Genomic DNA, 24,355 nt, shown 5'->3' on the forward strand with positions numbered 1-24,355 from the left:
GAGACTGAAAGAAGATGCAATCTAGTATAATAAGTTGTGCTGGTTTCATCACATGGTCATTGGTCTGTCGCATTTGGAGTCAGTCTACCAGCAGATTTCATATAGACCACCAAATTACTGTGAGACTTAAATAATTTTCAATCTCAAACAACCTGCCCTGGATTCAAACTAATGATACAGAAGTTATAGCCTCCAAATCCTTTTTCCTAAATCCTAAAGACATCTAGCTGACAATTAGTGTTAACAATTTTAATGTTTTTATTTTCCACTCATATTCAGAATATGACCACAGTATATTAAAAAGTTTGATAGTGAAGCTATCATTATTGTTCTGTTTTTTTTTCCTTTCTATGATCAAAAGAAGTATAATACTCTGGCTTCTTTCCCTTCCCACTCCATTAATTCTGCCTTTTTTCATCAGGTACAAATACAGCAGTTGTCTTTCACTAACAGCATTGACCCAGTTTCCTGCAAAGTCCCTTCTGTTGGTGTAACTTAAGAAAGTGCCACTGAGAGCTAGGCAGAAATTTCTCCATTCATAAAACTCTAAGGATGAAATCTTGGCCCCACTGAAGTTAATGGGAGTTTTGCCATTGACTTAAATGGCAACAACATTTACTCTGAGAGCATGTCTACATGAGTACTTACTGTGTGGCAAAGAGAGGGTGTAAATCTACAGCATTCCAGGATGCTATGCACTAAGTGACTGTGTAGACCCTGCTGATGCACACTAAAAGTTTCCTAGTGCACTCTGACATAGTACTCAATGTGCCAAAGGCAACTTTTAGTGCACATAAGGAACGTCCACACGGACACAACGCACAGCATGCTGGAGTTTGCTGCACAGTAAGTGCTCATGTAGACATGGCCTTTTTGTTACTTGTCAAGGTTCCTCCCCCACTCTGAACTCTAGGGTACAGATGTGGGGACCTGCATGAAAAACCTCCTAAGCTTATCTTTACCAGCTTAGGTCAAAACTTCCCCAAGGTACAAAATATTACACCCGTTATCCTTGGAATGGCCGCTACCACCACCAAACTAATACTGGTTACTGGGGAAGAGCTGTTTGGACGCGTCTTTCCCCCCAAAATACTTCCCAAAACCTTGCACCCCACTTCCTGGACAAGGTTTGGTAAAAAGCCTCACCAATTTGCCTAGGTGACTACAGACCCAGACCCTTGGATCTTAAGAACAATGAACAATCCTCCCAACACTTGCACCCCCCCTTTCCTGGGAAATGTTGGATAAAAAGCCTCACCAATTTGCATAGGTGACCACAGACCCAAACCCTTGGATCTGAGAACAATGAAAAAGCATTCAGTTTTTACAAGAAGACTTTTAATAAAAAATAGAAGTAAATAGAAATAAAGAAATCCCCCCTGTAAAATCAGGATGGTAGATATCTTACAGGGTAATTAGATTCAAAAACATAGAGAACCCCTCTAGGCAAAACCTTAAGTTACAAAAAAGATACACAGACAGAAATAGTTATTCTATTCAGCACAATGCTTTTCTCAGCCATTTAAAGAAATCATAATCTAACACATACCTAGCTAGATTACTTACTAAAAGTTCTAAGACTCCATTCCTGTTCTGTCCCTGGCAAGAACAGCACACAGACAGACACAAACCCTTTGTTTGTCTCCCTCCTCCCAGCTTTTGAAAGTATCTTGTCTCCTCATTGGTCATTTTGGTCAGGTGCCAGCGAGGTTACCTTTAGCTTCTTAACCCTTTACAGGTGAGAGGAGCTTTCCCCTGGCCAGGAGGGATTTCAAAGGGGTTTACCCTTCCCTTTATATTTATGACACGCCCCCCAAATCTCAGCTAGGGTGAAACACTGGCTGGGATTTCTTCCTGGAGCTCTAGGAAAAACAGAGTTAATAAGACACATGCATCTCTAAATATACTACCAAGTACATAAAGACTAACAATATTTTCCACATCTCAAGGACGATTTTAACCAGTTGACTCTGGGAAACTTTCACGGGAGAGTGCATCAGCCACTTTGTTAGAAGCTCCTGAGATGTGTTGGATGTCGAAATCAAAATCTTGGAGAGCTAAACTCCACCGAAGAAGTTTTTTGTTAGTTTCTTTGACGGTGTGAAGCCACTTTAGTGCAGCATGGTCGGTTTGCAGGTGGAAACGCCGTCCCCAAACATATGGGCATAGCTTTTCCAGAGCGTAGACAATGGCATAACATTCTTTTTCAGTGACTGACCAGTTGCTTTCCCTCTCAGACAGTTTTTTGCTGAGAAACACTACAGGGTGGAATTCTTGATCAGGTCCTTTCTGCATTAAAACTGCTCCCACACCACGCTCGGACGCATCTGTGGTTACTAGGAACGGTTTGTCAAAGTCTGGGGCCCTTAGTACAGGGTCAGACATGAGTGTCGCTTTAAGCTTGTTAAAGGCCTTCTGACACTTTCCGGTCCACTGAACAGCATTTGGCTGTTTCTTTTTGGTTAGGTCTGTCAGTGGGGCAGCGATTTGGCTGTAGTGCGGTACAAATCGTCTGTAATAACCGGCCAAGCCTAAGAAGGATTGAACCTGTTTCTTTGACTTTGGGACAGGCCACTTTTGGATAGCATCCACTTTGGCCTGTAGGGGGCTGATAGTTCCTTGACCCACCTGGTGTCCAAGGTAAGTCACTCTGTTTAGGCCTATTTGACACTTCTTAGCCTTAACAGTTAGTCCTGCCTCCCTTATGCGCTTAAGGACTTTTTGTAGATGTTCCAGGTGGTCTGCCCAGGAATCCGAAAATATGGCCACATCGTCAAGGTAGGCGACTGCATATTCTCCTAATCCCGCTAGGAGACCATCTACAAGTCTTTGGAAAGTGGCGGGTGCATTTCGCAGCCCGAAAGGGAGTACATTAAATTCATACAGCCCGAGATGTGTGATGAAGGCTGACCTTTCCTTGGCAGATTCGTCTAGCGGTACCTGCCAGTACCCCTTGGTTAAGTCCAAGGTAGAGATGAACTGGGCCCGTCCCAGTTTCTCTAATAGTTCATCTGTGCGTGGCATGGGATAGTTGTCTGGGCGAGTTACAGCATTTATCTTACGGTAGTCCACGCAAAAACGTATTTCCCCATCTGGGTTGGGAACTAGAACCACTGGAGATGCCCATGCACTTTCAGAGGGGCGGATTACCCCCATCTGTAACATATCCTGGATCTCCCGTTCTATAGCAGTTTTAGCTTGAGGAGACACCCGGTAAGGTTGGACCCTAATTGGGTGAGCATTACCTGTGTCAATGGAGTGGTATGCCCGTTCAGTCAGTCCTGGGGTGGTTGAGAACGTTGGCGCGTAGCTAGTGCACAGCTCCTGGATCTGCTGTCGCTGCATACGCCCAAGGGTCATGGAGAGGTTCACCTCTTCCACACCACCACCACATTTCCCTTCGTAGTAGACACCTTTGGGCCACTCAGCGTCGTCTCCTCCCTGGGCTGTAAACTGACAAACCTTTAATTCTCTGGAATAAAAGGGCTTTAGAGAATTAATATGGTACACCTTAGGCTTTCGGTTGGAGGTGGGGAATGCTATGAGATAATTAACAGCTCCCAGGCGCTCCTGGACCGTGAATGGCCCTTCCCACGATGCTTCCATTTTATGGGCCTGGAGCGCCCTTAAGACCATGACCTGGTCTCCTACTTTGAAGGAACGCTCTCTGGCATGTTTATCATACCAGGCTTTTTGCTCTTTTTGAGCATCCTGTAAGTTTTCTCTAGCAAGGCTAAAGAGGTTCGGAGGGTGTTTTGTAGGTTGGTTACAAAGTCCAGAATGTTAGTTCCTGGAGACGGTGTAAATCCCTCCCATTGCTGTTTCACCAACTGCAATGGCCCCTTAACCTCACGGCCATATACAAGTTCAAATGGGGAAAACCCTAAACTGGGATGTGGTACAGCTCTGTAGGCAAAGAGCAACTGCTGCAACACTAGGTCCCAATCATTGGAGTGCTCCTTTACAAATTTACGTATCATGGCCCCCAAAGTTCCATTAAACTTCTCCACCATGCCATTTGTTTGATGGTGGTAAGGAGTGGCAACCAAGTGATTTACCCCATGAGCTTCCCAAAGGTTTTTCATAGTTCCTGCCAGGAAATTAGTCCCTGCATCTGTGAGGATGTCGGAGGGCCAACCTACCCTGGCAAAAATGTCTGCTAGTGCCTGGCACACACTTTTAGCCCTGGTGTTGCTTAGAGCTACTGCTTCTGGCCATCGGGTGGCAAAATCCATGAAAGTCAGTATGTACTGCTTTCCTCTGGCTGTCTTTTTCGTAAAAGGACCCAGAATATCCACAGCTACTCGCTGAAATGGAACTTCAATGATGGGGAGGGGTTGTAGAGGGGCTTTGACCTGGTCTTGGGGTTTTCCCACTCTTTGGCACACCTCACAAGACTGGACATAGGTAGAAACATCCTTGCCCATTCCTTCCCAGTGGAATGACCCCCCCAAACGGTCTTTGGTCCTGTTCACCCCAGCATGGCCACTAGGGTGATCATGGGCTAAGCTCAAGAGCTTGGCCCGGTATTTAGTTGGAACTACCAACTGTCTCTGAGGATGCCAGTCTTCCTGGTGTCCACCAGAAAGAGTTTCCTTGTATAAAAGTCCTCTTTCTACAACAAACCTGGATCGATTAGAAGAGCTGAGAGGCGGTCGGTTGCTCCGTGCCGCCGTCCAAGCTCTCTGGAGGCTTTCATCTGCTTCCTGTTCGGTCTGGAACTGTTCCCTTGATGCTGGAGACATCAGTTCCTCATGGGATTGTGGACCTAGGCTTGGTCCCTCTGGAAGCGATATAGGGGATGGAGCTGTTTCTGTTGACTGTGAACCGCTCTCCGCTGGTGCACTATGTTGGGATTCAGGCTCCGGCTGAGCCTCTTGGGTCGGGTTATCGGCTGCTGCCAGTTCAGGTTCGGTGGGGCCCTCTGTTGTTGAGGTTGCAAGTACTGGATTCAGTGCTGATACGGGGTCTGGTGTTGGTTGTTCGGCTGGTTCCGGTTCTGGGACTGGTTCCGTCTGGGTCTCTGGGACTGGATCCACTACTGCTGTTGCAGACATTGGCCTGGGGTCCAGGTCCATCACCTCTGACTGGGTCCTGATAGAAGTTTCCGGAACAGAGCTAGGCCTCACGGCTTGTTTAGCCTGGCTGCGGGTGACCATTCCCACCCTCTTGGCCTGCTTCACATGATTGGCCAAGTCTTCCCCCAACAGCATGGGGATGGGATAATCATCATAGACTGCAAAAGTCCACATTCCTGACCAGCCCTTGTACTGGACAGGCAACTTGGCTGTAGGCAAATTGAAAGAGTTGGACTTGAAGGGTTGAATCGTCACTTGGATCTCTGGGTTGATTAAATTGGGGTCCACTAAGGAAGCATGGATAGCTGACACTTGTGCTCCGGTGTCCCTCCACGCGGTGACCTTCTTCCCGCCCACACTCACAGTTTCCCTCCGCTCCAAGGGTATCTGGGAGGTATCTGGGCCTGTGGACCTCTGGTGTGATTCCGGTGCAATGAACTGTAATCTGTTGGGGTTCTTGGGGCAGTTGGCCTTTACATGCCCCAGCTCGTTACATTTAAAACTTCGTCCAGCTGATGGGTCACTGGGGCGAGGAGGGTTGCTGGAGAACGGGGTGGTGGGACGATAAGGGGTCTGGAGGGTTCTTTGGGAGGTAGGTGGGGCTTTGGGCGGCCCCCGGTAATAGGGTGTGGTCTGGGGTGGTCCCTTCTGGTCTCCACTCCAACTGCGACCAGTTTTCTTCTTCTCTGCCACCTCCACCCATCTGGCTCCAATCTCTCCTGCCTCGATTACAGTTTTGGGCTTCCCGTCTAGGATGTATCTTTCTATTTCCTCAGGAACACCCTCTAAGAATTGTTCCATTTGCATTAGGAAGGGCAAATTTACTGGAGATTCAACACTTGCTCCTGATATCCAGGCATCCCAATGTTTCACAATGTGGTAGGCATGTCGGGTAAATGACATGTCTGGTTTCCACCTTAGGGCTCTGAACCTCCGACGAGACTGCTCGGGTGTTATCCCCATTCTGACTCTCACCTTGGATTTAAACAGTTCATACTTGTTCATGTGTTCTTTAGGCATTTCAGCTGCCACCTCAGCTAAGGGTCCACTGAGCTGCGGCCTCAGCTCTACCATGTATTGGTCAGTAGAGATGTTGTACCCAAGGCAGGCCCTTTCAAAGTTTTCTAAGAAGGCCTCAGTATCATCACCTGCCTTGTAGGTGGGGAACTTTCTGGGATGGGAAGTGGTACCTGGAGAAGGATTGCTAGGGTTTGTTGGTATATTCTGCTGGGCCTTTATCCTCTCCACCTCCTCCACATGCTTCCTCTCTTTTTCCTTCTCCTCCTCCACATGCTTCCTCTCTTTTTCCTTCTCCTACTCCACATGCTTCCTTGCCTCCATTTCCCTCTTGTGGGCAGCCTCCTGTACCTCCTTCTCCAGCCGCATGAGTTCTATCTGTCTTTCATGTTCCCTTTGTCTTTCCTCAGCCTGAAATTTGGCTAATTCCAGCTGTAGTCGAGCTGAGGATTTGGTCATTCTAACCTCTCTGTTTTTAACTAACTTTACACCCGAGGTTTAGAAATAAACAAACAAAACTTGGCTGTAAAATTTTGCTGTGCTGGAATAGAATACCTATTCTCTGATAGTGATTGTCAGCCTACAGAAAAAGACAATTCCCTTGTCTCTGCTCTGGGCCCAAATTAAAGCAAAAAACCTCCAACTGCTTGGAAACCTGCTTACCCAGCCCAAAGAAAAAGCAAATGGGTAGAACACACACCCCCTATTTACTTTTAGGAAGAAAAGAAAAAAAAAAACAATGGGTTGGAAGACTGTGAATTTCCCTGCAGGAGTTAAGTACCCTGCCTCCAGGCAAAAAAACCTGCAATTCACAAGATAATCCCCTTGTCTCTGCTTGGCCACAAAGCAGAGAGAAACCAAGCTGCTTTCAGTTTCAAAGCTGCTTTCTGGACTTTCTTTCCAAAGAAAAAAAAATTTCCTTTTTTAAAATCTGTATTTCTAGTTCAAAAAATCTCAACTGGATCTCAGATGATTTCAGGTTAATCCCACCACTGTGCCACCATGTCAAGGTTCCTCCCCCACTCTGAACTCTAGGGTACAGATGTGGGGACCTGCATGAAAAACCTCCTAAGCTTATCTTTACCAGCTTAGGTCAAAACTTCCCCAAGGTACAAAATATTACACCCGTTATCCTTGGAATGGCCGCTACCACCACCAAACTAATACTGGTTACTGGGGAAGAGCTGTTTGGACGCGTCTTTCCCCCCAAAATACTTCCCAAAACCTTGCACCCCACTTCCTGGACAAGGTTTGGTAAAAAGCCTCACCAATTTGCCTAGGTGACTACAGACCCAGACCCTTGGATCTTAAGAACAATGAACAATCCTCCCAACACTTGCACCCCCCCTTTCCTGGGAAATGTTGGATAAAAAGCCTCACCAATTTGCATAGGTGACCACAGACCCAAACCCTTGGATCTGAGAACAATGAAAAAGCATTCAGTTTTTACAAGAAGACTTTTAATAAAAAATAGAAGTAAATAGAAATAAAGAAATCCCCCCTGTAAAATCAGGATGGTAGATATCTTACAGGGTAATTAGATTCAAAAACATAGAGAACCCCTCTAGGCAAAACCTTAAGTTACAAAAAAGATACACAGACAGAAATAGTTATTCTATTCAGCACAATGCTTTTCTCAGCCATTTAAAGAAATCATAATCTAACACATACCTAGCTAGATTACTTACTAAAAGTTCTAAGACTCCATTCCTGTTCTGTCCCTGGCAAGAACAGCACACAGACAGACACAAACCCTTTGTTTGTCTCCCTCCTCCCAGCTTTTGAAAGTATCTTGTCTCCTCATTGGTCATTTTGGTCAGGTGCCAGCGAGGTTACCTTTAGCTTCTTAACCCTTTACAGGTGAGAGGAGCTTTCCCCTGGCCAGGAGGGATTTCAAAGGGGTTTACCCTTCCCTTTATATTTATGACATTACTCCTTTAAAGAACAAAGACGTTGGAACCCCAATACATCTCAAAGACTGAAATAGCACTTCCAGGCTAACAAAGATGCATTATTTTTTTACTTTAATTCAGAGTCATCTATTGTCCTTCTGATATTGTAGAGCAGAAGCTGTAACCTGGTTATATTTTTAATAGATTTTCAGTTAGGTAAAATTAGCTGATTTATAAAGTTTTCATAAATTGGAGAAATTGTTTCACTCCTAGAATCATCCTCTTTAGCACTTAATTTGTCAAGCTAAAATTTGGTGAAATACGTGACACTTGATACAGCACTGAAACCATCTCCAAAAGAAACTGTGAAAGTTTAGAATGATTTAGCATGGCATATAGCGTACAGCATATAATAGGCAATACCTAGGTAGGTTTAGGTTAAAAAAAAAACAGCATCTAAGCACATAATTTATTCATGTTAATTTGTTTCTCCCTGCCTCCCAGGCTTTTAATCTCCAATGATTGCTCCAAATAATTTTATTTTTGAATGTTTAGGACACATGATTAGAGGCATTTTCTCATAATCCCATAGCCTAAACTTGAGTAATAAGATCTTCAACATGCAGAGGAAATTATTACTCAGAGCAAAAAACAAACAAACACAGGGCTAAGATTTCTTTTTTATATAAAATATAAGTTTGCATATTTATCTCATATTTATTTACTTAATTTTCTTTAAAATCACTGGCTAAATACTGCAATATAGAAGTTTGTTTGAAAAACTGGAGATGTAGATAATTCTGCTTAAGGGTATGCATTTGGTTCTAGGATCATTCTTATTTGTCTTGGACAAAACATACTACTGAATGGAACCACTGGGAGTACATTTATACTAAGAACAGCACAACATGGACTAGATAATTTTATTACTTTTAATAAAATTTGCAAATATGCTAGCTAAAATAATTCTATGAGTGATCAAATCACACGATTTAGGGCACAAATTAAGCTGTTATTCACCTGCAAGGATCAGGAAGAAATTGTTCCTCCAGGCACAGTTTGCACAACTGACAGGACTGTTTTCATCTTTCTCTAAAATATCAGACACTGACTGTGTGGAGTAGCTGATATTGTTATTCAAAGGTATGGTAGGTGGCAGGATAGTTCAAAGGGTCCCTCTTCACACAGCAATGAGGGCCCAGAAAGCTGCATGTTGCCACCACGAGTGGGCTCTGAAATGTGTGGTGCTTTTATAAATGAAAGACTATATCTGCTTAAAAGCTTTCCTTACATTGCTTGAAGAACTGACCAGAGCTGAAAGTAGGATATCACAGGAGAGTGGCCAGTGGTCCTAGCTATACCACCAACATACATTTTTACTGATCAAGTATATTTAAGTAAATACTGTAATGAAAGTAACAACAAGCAGTTGCATAGTATTTTGAGCGTGACTCCACAAGCCCTTAATGCATCAAACTCTCAATTACTTCTTTTAGTGCTGTTTGAATGGAGTATTCTGCATGAATGGGACCTCTATTTTGCAGGGGCTTTGCTAGAATTAGCTCATTAATCTTTGCAACACACATTTAAAGTAGCAGAGTACCATACAACTTCAACTGCATGAATGTCATGGGGAACACTGAATGAGCTCAAAGGAAATCTTCAGAGGGTTGGGCAGGACATAATCTTGTTTCAAACAAGGAAGTTTGGATAAATGAGAGTATATTATATTATCATCCTGATTTTACAGATGTAATAACTGAGGCCCAGAAAAGGTAAATGAATTAGTAACAATGATATAGCTTGTCATGGTTAGCATTCATGAGTTCCTGGACTCCAGTGCTACTGTGACTTCCACTTTATTGCAAAAAGAACAGTCAATATGTATCTTCTCACTAGGATGAATGAAGAGGAAGCACAGAGCAGTTAAATTACTTGCCTGAGGTTATACAGTGAATCAATAGCAGAGAAAGGAATAGAAACCAAGGCTCCTGATGCACCCACCCACTGGGCAGTGATCTATCCATTGGACAGTAGCATTTCTCAGAATTGTTCTGAGAGTTGAGGAATATGTGAATACCACTCTTGTTCTCCCAGCTGAAGGTCAAATTCAGCAAAAATATTTTTATTAAAACAAAGTATTTCTTTTCTGAAAAAAGATCCTTAGACAATGACTTTATTATTGGGAGGAAGGGATTTGCCAGATCCCCTGTGGAACCTCAGTACTTCCTCCTTACTTAACTCCCTTACTCATCTCAGCTGTGTAGAAACCATCTGTCAGCCAAGCATTGATTGAACAGGATGCAGCTACCCCTCAGACTTCTCCTGTAACCAGCGAGATAGCTGTTGAGCAGAGCTGGTAAATTAAAGACGCTGGGGGGAAGGAAATACTGGACATTTTTGGCAAAGTGTTTTGTTAAAATTTGGAAATAAATAATAATAATACATTGCAACCAGCTCTTCTGCTGAGCAATGCAAGCACATCCCTGAAACTTCTGGAACGGATAATGCTGAGTCCACAACACTGCAGAGGATTATTTAATAGATTCCAAAGCCAGAAGGGACCATTGTGCTCATCTAGTCTGACCTCCTGCATAACACAGGCCATAAGAACTTTCCCAAAAATAATTCCTAGAGCAGATCTTTTAGAAAAACATGCCATCTTGATTTAAAAATTGTCAGCAATTAAGAATCCACCAGAACCCTTGGTAAATTGTTTTAATTACCCTCATTGTCAAAAATGTAGGCTTTATTTCCAGTTTGAATTTGTCTAGCTGCAACTTCCAGCCACTGCATCATGTTATACCTTCCTCTGCTAGATTGAAAAGTCCAGTGTTTGTTCCCTATGTAGATATTTATTCTCCATGCTCCTCCTTAATCTTCTCTTTGTTAATCTATATAGATTGAGCTCTTTGAGTCTATCACCATAAGGCAAGTTTTCTAGTCCTTTAATCATTCTCAGTACTCCTCTCTGAACCATCTCCCATTTTTAAACATCCTTTCTGAATTGTGGGCATCAAAACTAGACACAGACCAGCAACAGTCACACAAGTGTCAAATATGCAGTTAAAAAACCACCTATTTTAAAAGCCATATCACAAAATGACATTTCATTTGAATAAGGTAATAAGCAAATCAATACAAACTTACCAGTTTACCACAATATGCTCCCAAGACAATCACTGACTGGAGGATTAAAAGTGTGAGACACCTCAAGTTTTCCCTGTAAGATATATATATATAAAATTTTTACATTCACAACAGCAAATCTTGATTCCAAGAAAAAGACAAATAGTAGGTGGACAGCATCTACAAATTAACACCGCTGCATAACAGCATAATAAAGTGGAATTCATACAAGAGTATAGTACATAAAGTATCAAATAAAGGTCAGATATACTAAATGATATGATTCATAAGACATTCTCTGATGAAAACATTCATGCTACATGAATTGTGTAATTAACTACAATACCCATTTATAATCTTCTTCCCGACATGCTGTTCTACTAAAAACAAATGTTGTTTCAATGGACTGTTGTTGTTTTTAAAATGAAAACAAAACAAAACAAAAAAAAAACCCACTGATATAAGAACCAGAGGTAAATCATTAGCTTGTTAAATACCCATGAGTTATTACCAATGCTCACAGTTCTTACACAGACATGATGTTAATCAGCCTGGTAAATTATCTTAATGGTTTGTGAAAACTGGATTGTAGCCTTGCTACTAATAAAGCTAACATCCGTCAACCCCACTTACCCATACCCAATGTCAATCACCACCCTACAGGGATGTATTTTATCTCAGTTATTTAATCTTTTCCACATTGACAGAAAAAAACAGTGCTTTAGCAGTATGCTCAAACTATATATGGGTCTAAGACTACATTCTTTGCACATGCCAAACTCATTGAAGTCGATTAGAACTTGGGATACACTGTCAGTGAAGAATCTGGCTCTCCAGTATACAACTGAAAATACAAGTACAAAGGAGGTGCAATTAAAAAGCACCTTTACTTTTCTTTGTGCATATCTTTACAATTTATTTCAAGATGAATTTAATGATCTTCTAGTTTCATTTCCCACAGCACTGATTGCATATTATTTGTAGCTTGGGAAAAATAATAGTTTTTTATCACTCAAAAATATTGCTTTATAATCTAACTTCTTAATCTCCCAGTTCCTTCCATTTACAACCTCCTACATCTGTTTTTGTGGCATAAATTGCTCTGATGACCCTTCTGGCAAGCATTCATTCCGTATGTCAGCTGTCAGCCAATGCTAAATTATTTTAATTATTTATGTGTATCCTTGAAAATGATGATCTATCACACGTTCTCTTTTCTCCTAAAATGGGTAACTGCTGAAAAAGAGCTATTTTTCTGTTTACTATTTTACAGAGTTGAAAAATTTAACCTTAATTTTCCATTTCTTTGCAGTTCATGACCCCCAAATGTGTGCTTTAAGAAATAAACAATAATCTACAATAGTTTGTTGAATTCAATATCTTCCACGATGTAAATCCTCTAGCATTTACCCATTTCTTTTAAGGTATATCTTTTCTTTAAATTAAAGTATAATTATTTCCCTACATGAAAAAGGTATGTTACAAATCTTATTAACTTGCATTTTCCATGGCATTTAGGGTTTTTTTTTTCCTCTTCCCAGTGCCTACCAAAAGTTTAAACCTGCTTGCTGAAAAATGCCAACAAGCTGCAAGCAACTGGCAGGTGAGGTTGAAGTATCATGCTCAATAAGATGATAATTATTACCATCAATATCTGACATTTTTGAGGACAAGGTGAAAATTTCAGAGAATGATACTAATGTGAAATGACAATCCCTAGAAAGTGAACTTTCGGCTTTGGATTTAGAAGCCTCTATACTCTGGATCAGGGTGACCAGATAGCATGTGTGAAAAATCGGGATGGGGTGGGGGTTAATTGGCACCTATATAAGAAAAAGCCCCAAATATTGGGACTGTCCCTATAAAATTCGGACATCTGGTCACCCTACTCTGGATACTTACAGTTCTGTTTTTACCACGTTACAGCACAACACAGAACCACCCTCTGTGATATTTATAATTGGTAGACATTCTCAATGGTTACCTTTTTGTTTTTCTTTTTTGGCATTGTACTTTTCAAACAAACTGTTATTAAATGAGCTACAGTCTAAATTTATGAGGACAAATTCTTGGTTCCACAGAGACAGTTGCAGTGAAGTCAATGGGAATTGCACCTTTGTCACTGAACCAGAATTTGGCCCATAGAGCTTACCTCTACTCCTAACATTATTTAATACTCCGGGTCAAATCATGCCCTCATACCTAAAAACACAAATCGCTGCACAGGAAAGACATCTCTGTAAGGATCCCACAATGGGCCTACATCACTAGTGTAATGAAGAACTTTATATGTAGCATCAAAGTAGGCTTATATTTATGTAATTGTCTCAGAGAAGCAACCCTCTTATGCAAGCACCACTGTATGTTTTGAAAGTTATCTCAGCAAGTGATGTAAAATAAACAGAGTCTAAAAAATAAACTGAGACTAAGGGCAAAGGTCTCGTGAGATCTGCACAATATTACCCAGCTTTGTTTCCCCCTTCCATCCTCAGTGATGTGTACATTTTCCACTGATATTAATGGGAGATGCACATGAAGTGAGAGCACAATACAGAAGCTGAATACGACTTAACTTGACTATGCTTGAAATGAGGATGTTGCCATTCATTTTTTCACAACCATCCCACGGAGACATTTAGGAGGCTATTCAAGTTACCATAGTAAAAACCCTATTTCAAGACTACATTGATGGGTTTAATAGTTATGGTACACAGAAGTGAGGTGTAAATGAGGCACCCAGGGAAGTCATTGTATTCCACCACTGTGTAAGTACTGGAACAATGTAAGAGTATACGCAACTAGGAAGATTGCTAGAGAGTGAAAGTGGGATCCAAATCTGGACTTGAGGTACCTCATTCCAAGGTTTTGGTTTGTTTTAGTCTGAGCAAGCCTGAATCAACAAGAATCAAGACTATCAGTTCTATTAGTAGCTTGTTTATTATATGTACTAGGGTAGCGCCTAGAGCTCCCAATCAGAGACTGAGCCCCATTCTGCAAGACACTGCCTACACATATGACAGAAACATAGCTCCTTCCCCACAGAGCTTAGAATCTAAATCTAAAATGACAGACAACACAGGTGGACACAATGTAGCCATGTCGGTCCCAGGATAGCATAGAGACCGGGTTTTGAGGTAATATTGTTTATTGGGCCAACTTCTGCTATGAGAGAGACAAGCTTTTGAGAGAGACAGAGCTATTCCTCAAGCCAAAAGCTTATCTCTCTCACCAGCAGAAGTTGATCCAATAAAAGATATTACCCTTACTCCCCTGGTTTCTCTAACAGGAGGGTACAACAGACAGGGGAAGCACAAGTTAACAGTGAGACAGTATGTCATGCACTAGGGATTTACTATTTTTGCTATAAGCTGGGAACATATCAGTTGAAAGCAACACAGCAGGAGAAAGACCTGGCTGTATTGCTTTATCACAAGATGACTATGTGATAAGGCTGTGAAAAAGGCTAATTCAATGCTCAGATGCATCAGGTGAGGTATTTCCCAGTAGAGACAGGGAAGTGTTATTGCCCTTATACAAGGCACTGATGAGACCTCGTCTGGAATAGTGCGTGCAGTTCTGGTCTCCTATGCTTAAGAAAGATGAATTCATGGAGCAGGTGCAGAGAAGGGCTACTGGGATAATCAGAGAAATGGAAAACCTACCTTACGAGAGGAGACTAAAGGAGCTTGGCTTGTTTATCCTAACCAGATGAAGGCTGAAGGGAGATATGATTGCTGTCTATAAATATATTAGAGGGATAAATATCAGGGAGGAGAGGAGTTATTTAAGTGAAGGGCCAATGTTGATACAAGCACAAATGGATATACGCTGGACATGAAGAAGTTTAGGCTTGAAATTAGATGGTTTCTAACCATCTGAGGACTGAAGTTCTAGAACAGCCTTCCAAGGGGAGCAGTGAGGCCAAAATCCTAAATGGCTTCAAGTCTGAGCTTGATAAATTCATGGAGAGCATGATGAGATTGCCTGCAAAGGCATGTGGCCCATCTGCACCTGCTAGTAGCAAAAATCCCCAATGGCCAGATATGGGGCACTAGATGGGGAGGGCGCTGAGTTAATATAGAGAATTTGTTCTCAAGTGGCTGGCTGGTGGGTCTTGCTCAGGGTCCAGCTGATCACCATACTTGGGGTTTGGAAGGAATTTTCCCCAGGTCAGATTGGCAGAGACCATGGAGTGTTTTTGCCTTCCTCTGCATCATGGGGCATAGGTTACCTGCAGGTTTAAACTAGAGTTAATGACGCATTCTCTGTAACTTGAAGTCTTTAAACATGATTTGAGAACTTCAGTAACTCAGCCAGAGGTTAAGGGGTCTACTAGAGGAGTGAGTGGGTGAGGTTCTGTGGCCTGCCATATGCAAAAGGACTGACTAGATGATCATTACGGTCCCTTTCAGCCTTAAAGTTTATGAGTCCATGAGGAGCATGGGTAATGTTTTCAGTTATGGACCAAAGTAAATAATGATTTGTGTCAGCAAAGTTTTATCTAGTCATATAAACAAACAAACAACCCCCAAAGAATATATAAAAAAAACCCACAACAACCACATACACCACCCTAGTTTCATTTAGCTTGCGTTTTTGTTTGGTTGTATTATAGGTAGGCATATGACATTCAAATAAGCTAATTAATAACTAAGGATTTTGTAAAAAATAAAAGTAATATGTAACGATCCCTTCCCCCTATTTGGCATCTGAGAATCCTGAATCATTATTTGGGTGACTGTTACTAAGGTACTGCATGAAAAATATATATAATTCTTATTTCTGTGCTGTTTTCTAACAGATAGGCTGCACATTTTTACCCCTGACAACCTTGCCATTCTGAATTCCCGGTCTGAAATTGCCTTCTAGGTCTGAAATAAGTATAACAAAAAGCCATACAAAACTGACAGCCATTAAACTCACTCCACTCCCCTTTTCACACTGCATATATTCCATACATAAGCAGCATTAGACATTTCAGACACAGAAGCTCATTTATTAAGTTCCATAACAAGAGCAAGGATTTATTGAAGCTGTCATTAATGTATGCATGCTGTCAACTGGTCTCCCCACTGCCCATTTGGATCACATCCACCCTGACACCTGAGACACCCAAATGGTAGCCTATTGACAATAGGAGCATAGCCTGAGTGCTGCCTATCTTGCTTAATTCATTGATTCTTCAGACTGATAGCACCAGATAAATAGGAGTCCCATCTTTCCACTGAACTTCACAATCTTTTATCAGCATTTAACCATTACCCAAGAGATAACATAGTCACTCTGAAATGTGATCTAACCATTTGGATGTCAAGTTGTAATACAGGATGAGACTATCTCTTGCTCACGAAATTGTACAAGGCACTGCAAACTACTCCTGAAGTGCCACTTGAAATGTACATTCTGGCTTTATCAGTTCATAATTACTATTATAATTAATTAGGTTTTTCCCCCATAGTGATTGATTAGCATTACCTATTGCCCTTCTGTCTTCCAAGTTTGATACATTCTGGTCATTGCCTATTCACTACGCTTTTCAGCGATTGATTTCTATGACAACTCAGACATAAGATGCATGCTTAGTTACACCAATTGTCTCTCACAAATGTGTGTGGTGAAAAACATTCAGGGCTTCTTTAGCATAAGATACAGCACTATCTGAACATCACTACCTGCCTACGCTGTTATAGCTAATGAGGTACCAGTAACTTCTGATCACACCAGTAGTTCAAGATTTTGCATATGACTGCAGAAATATTCTCTTACCATTTAAATCTGCAGAGAACCTGCATGGCAGAACATTGTATATAGTGTGACTAGTGTTTATTCCACTGGTATTACCCAGGGATAAATAATACTCTTTGCACTGCCATTTAAAGCTGCAATATTAAACTACGTTCCTGAAAAAAAAATGACTAGCTCTCCAACAGCTGTGGTCAAATTTTTGATTAATTATCTATTATTTTAAATATTTTTACAATCAGGCATGTATGGTAGCCTTATATATTGACTACAAATAGGAAACCAAAATACTGACCAAGGCCCCAGTCCGGGAAAACATTTAAGCATGTGCTGAAATGTAAGCGTGGACTCCTGTCCCAATTATTTCAATGGGTCTAAGCACATGCCTATATGCTGTCCTGAATAGGGATACTTTCCTTACTCAGGGCTATAAATCACTGTGCTTGTTCCTTATGAATGGTCAGAGATCGATATAAAAGATTAGGTTATTTTCTCACTCTCGCTGCATTGGTCCTACTGCACGTTCCTTAGCTGCCCTGCACTTGAACCCAAGTAATAAAGCAGGTTATCAAATCGGTTATTTGATCACTGTTTTCTTTGGGACCTTACTGTGTATTATATTAGATCAGAACAAAACCTTGTGTGGACTATCTTATTTGAATATCATGTAGGGAAGAACCTCAATTGCATGCTATCACTTGGCTGGCCCTTTAAGTGAGGCAGATGCCCAGGGTACCTGTAACAAGCTCCACTCAAAGGGATGAATCACCTGGTGGAGCGGGGAGCCCCGTGGGGCTAATAAAAGGCTTAGGAGAGCTAGCAGGAAAAGCTCTTGCGGAAAGGAAGTTCCAGAGGAAGAGAGGTCCCAGCGTTCCTGAACTAGGCAAAAAGAAAAGGAGTACTTGTGGCACCTTAGAGACTAACCAATTTATTTGAGCATAAGCTTTCATGAGCTACAGCTCACTTCATCGGATGCATACTGTGGAAAGTGTAGAAGATATTTTTATACACACAAAGCATGAAAAAATACCTCCCCCCCACCCCACTCTCCTGTTGGTAATACCTTATCTAAAGTGACCACTCTCCTTACAATGTGTATGATAATCAAGGTGGGCCATTTCCACCACAAATCCAGGGTTTAACAAGAACGTCTGGGGGGGGGGGGGAGTGGGGAGGAAAAAACAAGGGGAAATAGGTTACTTTGCATAATGACTTAGCCACTCCCAGTCTCTATTCAAACCAAAGTTAATTGTATCCAATTTGCAAATGAATTCCAATTCAGCAGTCTCTCGCTGGAGTCTGGATTTGAAGTTTTTTTGTTGTAATATCGCAACTTTCATGTCTGTAATCGCGTGACCAGAGAGATTGAAGTGTTCTCTGACTGGTTTATGAATGTTATAATTCTTGACATCTGATTTGTGTCCATTTATTCTTTTACGTAGAGACTGTCCAGTTTGACCAATGTACATGGCAGAGGGGCATTGCTGGCACATGATGGCATATATCACATTGGTGGATGTGCAGGTGAACGAGCCTCTGATAGTGTGGCTGATGTTATTAGGCCCTGTGATGGTGTCCCCTGAATAGATATGTGGGCACAGTTGGCAATGGGCTTTGTTGTAAGGACAGGTTCCTGGGTTAGTGGTTCTGTTGTGTGGTATGTGGTTGCTGGTGAGTATTTGCTTCAGGTAGGGGGGCTGTCTGTAGGCTAGGACTGGCCTGTCTCCCAAGGATTGTGAGAGTGTTGGGTCATCCTTCAGGATAGGTTGTAGATCCTTAATAATGCGTTGGAGGGGTTTTAGTTGGGGCCTGAAGGTGACGGCTAGTGGCGTTCTGTTATTTTCTTTGTTGGGCCTGTCCTGTAGTAGGTGACTTCTGGGAACTCTTCTGGCTCTATCAATCTGTTTCTTCACTTCCGCAGGTGGGTATTGTAGTTGTAAGAATGCTTGATAGAGATCTTGTAGGTGTTTGTCTCTGTCTGAGGGGTTGGAGCAAATGCAGTTGTATCGCAGAGCTTGGCTGTAGACGATGGATCGTGTGGTGTGGTCAGAGTGAAAGCTGGAGGCATGTAGGTAGGAATAGCCGTCAGTAGGTTTTCGGTATAGGGTGGTGTTTATGTGACCATCGTTTATTAGCACTGTAGTGTCCAGGAAGTGGACTGGACCAGGCTGAGGTTGATGGTGGGATGGAAATTGTTGAAATCATAGTGGAATTCCCCAAGGGCTTCTTTTCCATGGGTCCAGATGTTAAAGATGCCATCAATATAGCACAAGTAGAGTAGGGGTGTTAGGGGACGAGAGCTGAGGAAGCGTTGTTCTAACTCAGCCATAAAAATGTTGGCATACTGTGGGGCCATGCGGGTACCCATAGCAGTGCCGCTGATTTTAAGGTATACATTGTCCCCAAATGTAAAATAGTTATGGGTAAGGACAGTCTCTACGTAAAAGAATAAATCGACACAAATCAGATGTCAAGAATTATAACATTCATAAACCAGTCGGAGAACACTTCAATCTCTCTGGTCACGCGATTACAGACATGAAAGTTGTGATATGAGAACAGATGAAGTTTATTGTTTGGACTGAACAGTTTAAGAACAGACCTCCACTTTTTATATTATATGCACATAAATATATGTAAAAAGTATAAATGATTTTAGAAGCTTCCTATACAGACCCAAAAGTAATGAAGATAAGCCTTACCAGACAACAGATGGGTAATGTTGGGAGAAGGAGTACTCACTCTGCCCACAGAAGATGACCCCAAATGACTGGTCATGGGATTGAGCCTGATGTACTCCTAATTTAAGACTAATGACCACACCGCACCTTTAAGCGGTGGGGGGGCGGGAGGGAATCTTGTCCAGCTCACCAAGGGAAAGGGAACAGTGCTCTATGGGTGGGAGGTCAGAAGGTGCTGCAAAAAGGGTGAATGGATCAATGTGGTGACACAGACTCATCCCCTGGGCAGAAGGATGGAAAGGTTGAAAAGGGGCAAGCCCTGGCAGGGAAAGCCCTTTTCCATGGAGCAGGTGAGGCAGCACCCACCCTCTCTCTCCTTTAGGTGGCAAAATATCAGTTTTGGTCAGGACCTGCTGTGGGCATTGTGTTAGCCGTCCCTTTTAGGAGGGCTGGGATAGAATTTCTCTCTCATCACTAGATTGGCCTAAGTAGAGTGGGGCTTTTCCTCATCTTCCCCACAGTGGGTTCAGGGATAGCTTTGACGACATGACACGCGAAGGGGGTTAGGCTAGAGGTCGCAACTCATTATGCAAGTGTGGGGCGTATGTCCAGTGCAGGCACTCCGTAGGGAAGGGATACAGTGACCAGATAAATGGCCTGGTAAAAGACTTAAAAAGGAGGTGCTGGCTAAAGGAATGGAACTGGGCAGGAGGATTCGGGGCTCCTATTAATGGTATGCCAAGGAGCCCCCTTTCTTATAACCTACCTTAACCCTCCTACAAGAGTGGATTGATGGTAAGGTCCAAGCAATGGATTGCCTGGGGGATTTGGATGAGAAAAAAAAGGGGCTGGTGGAAGCCCCACAGGAAGTTATTGAATAAACATGAGGATACCTTCTGTGTAACCTTTTATTTGCAGGTAGTCCCAGACATCCAATAATAAAGTTGAAGCCTGATTAAAACCATATCAAGTGTCTACAGTCCTCCTTTTGGTATAGCCGAACAACAAAGAGCTATTAGACCTGAATAAGCCCAAGAACCTACTAATTATATAACTTCAGATTAAAGATAATGAGCTAAAATTCAGCCTGGCCTGATGTATTGAGATTCAGAAGCAACATTCACAGGTAAAATGTTACAGTTTTTTCTCTGTTTTAATAGGTCTGAGAACAATACTGAACACCCATTAATGCTTCACCTACTTTGTACATCTTATGGAAGTACTTTATCAGGGAGTTGCATCAAATACAGCCTGGTAAGCACTTCTTCAAAATTTTGGATTATATAAACATAGCCTTTGAATGGCAGTATACTCCTCTCCATTTTTTGCTACGCAAACAGTTCAACTACCATTACACCATCAGAACCCCATGGATATTGTCACTCTACTTTGTCCCACATAATCACATATGACTTTCTGTATAGCAGCTAAAATCTTCTGATTAAGGATGACTGACTGGGATTTCCTTCAAAGACTATCAGGATCACTTCTTAGGCAGCTGGAGGAATTCTTCATGATAAAGGCGACAGCACTGCCTCACAGTAGAAATAAGATGAGATCCATCCAGAAGAACATTATGAGGCAAATCTTGATGGACTCTGATACAAGAGATTACGCCTGGAAATGGAAACCAGGTCTCCTGCTGTTGTCAATAGGCCTCATGGCCAGTTGTCCCCTCTCCTTTCACAAGAGACTCACACAGAATACATATTCCATTTTAGGGAATTTACCTTTTCAAGATATGAAAATCCTTGATAGAATTTTCCCCATTTTCACCTTGTAATGGCCTAATGGCCTTTTAAGACCAAAAGAGGTCATTTGAGCAGGTCTTTGTGTAACACATTAGACCCCAAGAGAGGGAAAACTTGTGAAAAAGTTTGTAGAGATTTTTGATGTGAACTGATTATTTCCAGGAACCTGAAGGGAAACGGAGGCAGGATACTGCAGTGGCAAGGGGCATGCTCAGAGACTGCATCCTTTCTACTCCTATCCCCCACAAAAAAAAAAAAATCCCTTTTCAATGAAGGGCTTCATATCACCAAAGATCATATTGCAATCCCACCCTTCCAAGTGCCTGCTGAAAACATTTATTATTCAAGCAGAAAAACACTGTCCTTCTCAGTGAAGAGGCATCTTCATAAACCAGCATCTTGATATTTTAAATATTTCAGTCTAATCATGTGATGAATTCCCTCAACTCCACATATTCCCTCCACTAAGTTTTCCCCAGTAAGAGCTTAAAAAGAAAATGAGTTTGCTAGCCATTAAAAAAAAAAAAATCATGTTTTAGTTTCCCTGCCAGGTGCTGTGCTTTGGGTAGTAAAGGCGAAAGAAAGAACAATAATCTATTTCTATATCCTCTTTCCATGAATTTGAATATGGTCTATAATAAAACAGATGTCCCTCCCTTCTTCCCACAGGTAAGTAAGTATTGGGATAGGAATCACCAAGGGCTATGGTAGGATGCCATGTCTTTCAGAGTTTGGCCCAGAACTTCCTACAAGAGTTCTGCTTATTTGTATAGTAATGCTATCACTCTAAATTCAGTTTACGCCCACATACTGGGATTAAGTGTCTTCTGAATCCATCTGAGCACGGAAGGACATAGCTCACAGGTGAGTGTCTTTGTAAGGTTGCAGTGCCCTCCAAAAGACATGGAAGTAGCGGGTGAGAATGGAGAATTGCAGACATGGCATTTTTATAAGTTTTCCTATTGATTGTTTTCTTATTTCAGAGTAGCAGCCGTGTTAGTCTGTATTCGCAAAAAGAAAAGGAGGACTTGTTTTCTTACTGTTACAAAAAAAAAAACCCCAACAACCCACAAGACTGCTAGAGACCTTATGAAGACAGAAAAGTAAACTGGAAAGATAACAGCAAGAATCCTGAAACATGCCAAACATTTCAAGAGTGCTGACTCCCTGTGCTGCTACCTCTTATTTGAGGAGGAGGAACCCATTGTCCTGCACTGGTGTCTGAGTTGGCAGAAATTAAATTCGCTCACGTTACAACTGTAGAATTGTAAAGCTGTATAAACTGCAAGAGAAGTGTATCAGTCTGTTTGGAGTGTTTATTTTATATGATCTTGCAATCCCCTTGCCTCTGGTGGAACATTGTGTTATACATGACAATGGGCTGAGTCAATCATTCTGCAATCAGCAGCATTTGAGTACCCACTGTACTTTACACAGTCACACCTGAAGCAGAATGAATAGGAGCAAGTAAACAATCAGCATGCCCTATTAGCTGCATGCTGTCACCATTGGAAGTTTAATGGCAGTATTCAAACAGACTTACATACCAGTTTCCCTCTGCTTTCAGCTGTCCTACTTCTATTTCAGGGTTACATTAGGATGTTGCAATAAACCAGTCATCATGTTGTTTTATGTACATATATTGGCACCAGTTGATTCCTTGTGGCTAGACCTGTTTAATTGCACACGACCAGTTATGCAGGGTTGGATGAAATCACATAGGTTAACACATTAAGAATGTGACACACATTTTTCAATATTGAAGCAGAAACATTTTTTGTTTTCTTAAAACAATTAATACAAATCATAGATATTAGATATTGAAGAATAACATGTGGTCAATCAATCCATTCTATTATTAGTGAAGGGTGTTTCTGTACACTGTAAGTTCTGGTGTTTTGTAAATCTAGTTTTAAATGCACCCAGTGAAAGGGCTCCCACCACTTCCCATCTCTCAGGATGTTTTCCTGATGTTCTATATACATTTTACCTCTCTTATATCTACACTAGCACTTTTGTCGGTATGACTTATGTCACTCAGGTGTGTGAAAAAACAACACAAGTTACTCCGACGCTCTCCCGCCGACATAGCTATCGCCACTCGTTGGGAGCAGTTTAATTATGCTGATGGGAAAGCTCTCTCCCATTGGCCTAGAGTGGCTACACGAGAGATCTTACAGTGAAGCAGCCACATCAACACAGCTCTGCCACTGTGAACTCTATAGTGTAGATATGGCCTATTCCATCCCATTACTTCAAATGATAGTCCATTGAACAACTCTAAATTCCCTTCCATCCAAAGAAAGTAAAGTCAATAAAACTGGAGTATGGCAAACTTGGTCCAATATATTGATTCTGGGTGTTCAGCTTGCTTTAAATATGTTCATAATTACAACTTATTAAATGAATGGTGGTTATACAGTGGTGAAGCCTAAAACAGAGCAACAGACAATCAAGAACGAATAAACCATTAGAAAGTATGAATAACAGGATGGAAAAGCCTTGGGAAGACTTTTCAAGACATCTCAATAAAAGCTCAGCAATTTTTTTCCAACTAAAACCTTTCCCTCCCCCCCCCCCCAGTGAAATATAGATTTGGATTGACTGAAGGTTTTCATAAATTTATGTTGAATTTGCCAACTTTTTCATCCAAATTTTTTTGTTTTGTTTTGTTTCAACATTTTCTAAACAAAAGGTTTTAATTTTTCTGTCCAAAACAACGTTTCAGTTTGAAATGTCCTTCAAATTTATTTTAAAAAGTAACTTTACATTTAAACAAAATTATTTTGGATAAAACAAAATATTTCATTCAACTTTTTTTTTTAAACTTTTTGGTTTACCAAAAATTTCCAAAACTTTTCATTGTGATTGGATCCAAAACAATAAAAACAAAAACAACCAGCTCTGCCAGCAAACTGAAAAATCAGTTATTCACACAGCACTATTCCCTATATTTAGGGCATCATTTTCTTCATGTTCTTATAATTATCTATCCTTCAAATGCTGACGTCCTCCTTTCATGTTTCTATGTCTCTCTCTGCCCTGTTTCTACCCAGGTCTTTTTA

At 41.5% G+C, this 24,355-nt stretch overlaps 1 protein-coding gene across 38 annotated transcripts in view; it reads right to left on the bottom strand.

Annotated features, from left to right (window-relative positions):
* PTPRD (protein tyrosine phosphatase receptor type D) overlaps positions 1–24,355 on the bottom strand; it is a 1,703,394-nt gene that overhangs the window by 1,293,623 nt on the left and 385,416 nt on the right. For 36 of the 38 annotated variants that reach the window (XM_048850700.2, XM_048850702.2, XM_048850701.2 and 33 more), the window contains one exon: positions 11,138–11,210. The exons of the other annotated variants lie outside the window; for them this stretch is intronic. The gene's annotated coding sequence lies outside the window, so the exon portion shown is untranslated. The remainder of the gene's footprint in view (positions 1–11,137; positions 11,211–24,355) is intronic. 38 annotated transcript variants of the gene reach the window in all.

This window comes from Caretta caretta, chromosome 5 (assembly GCF_965140235.1).
Source record: "Caretta caretta isolate rCarCar2 chromosome 5, rCarCar1.hap1, whole genome shotgun sequence".
Classification (NCBI taxonomy): Eukaryota; Metazoa; Chordata; order Testudines; family Cheloniidae; genus Caretta; species Caretta caretta.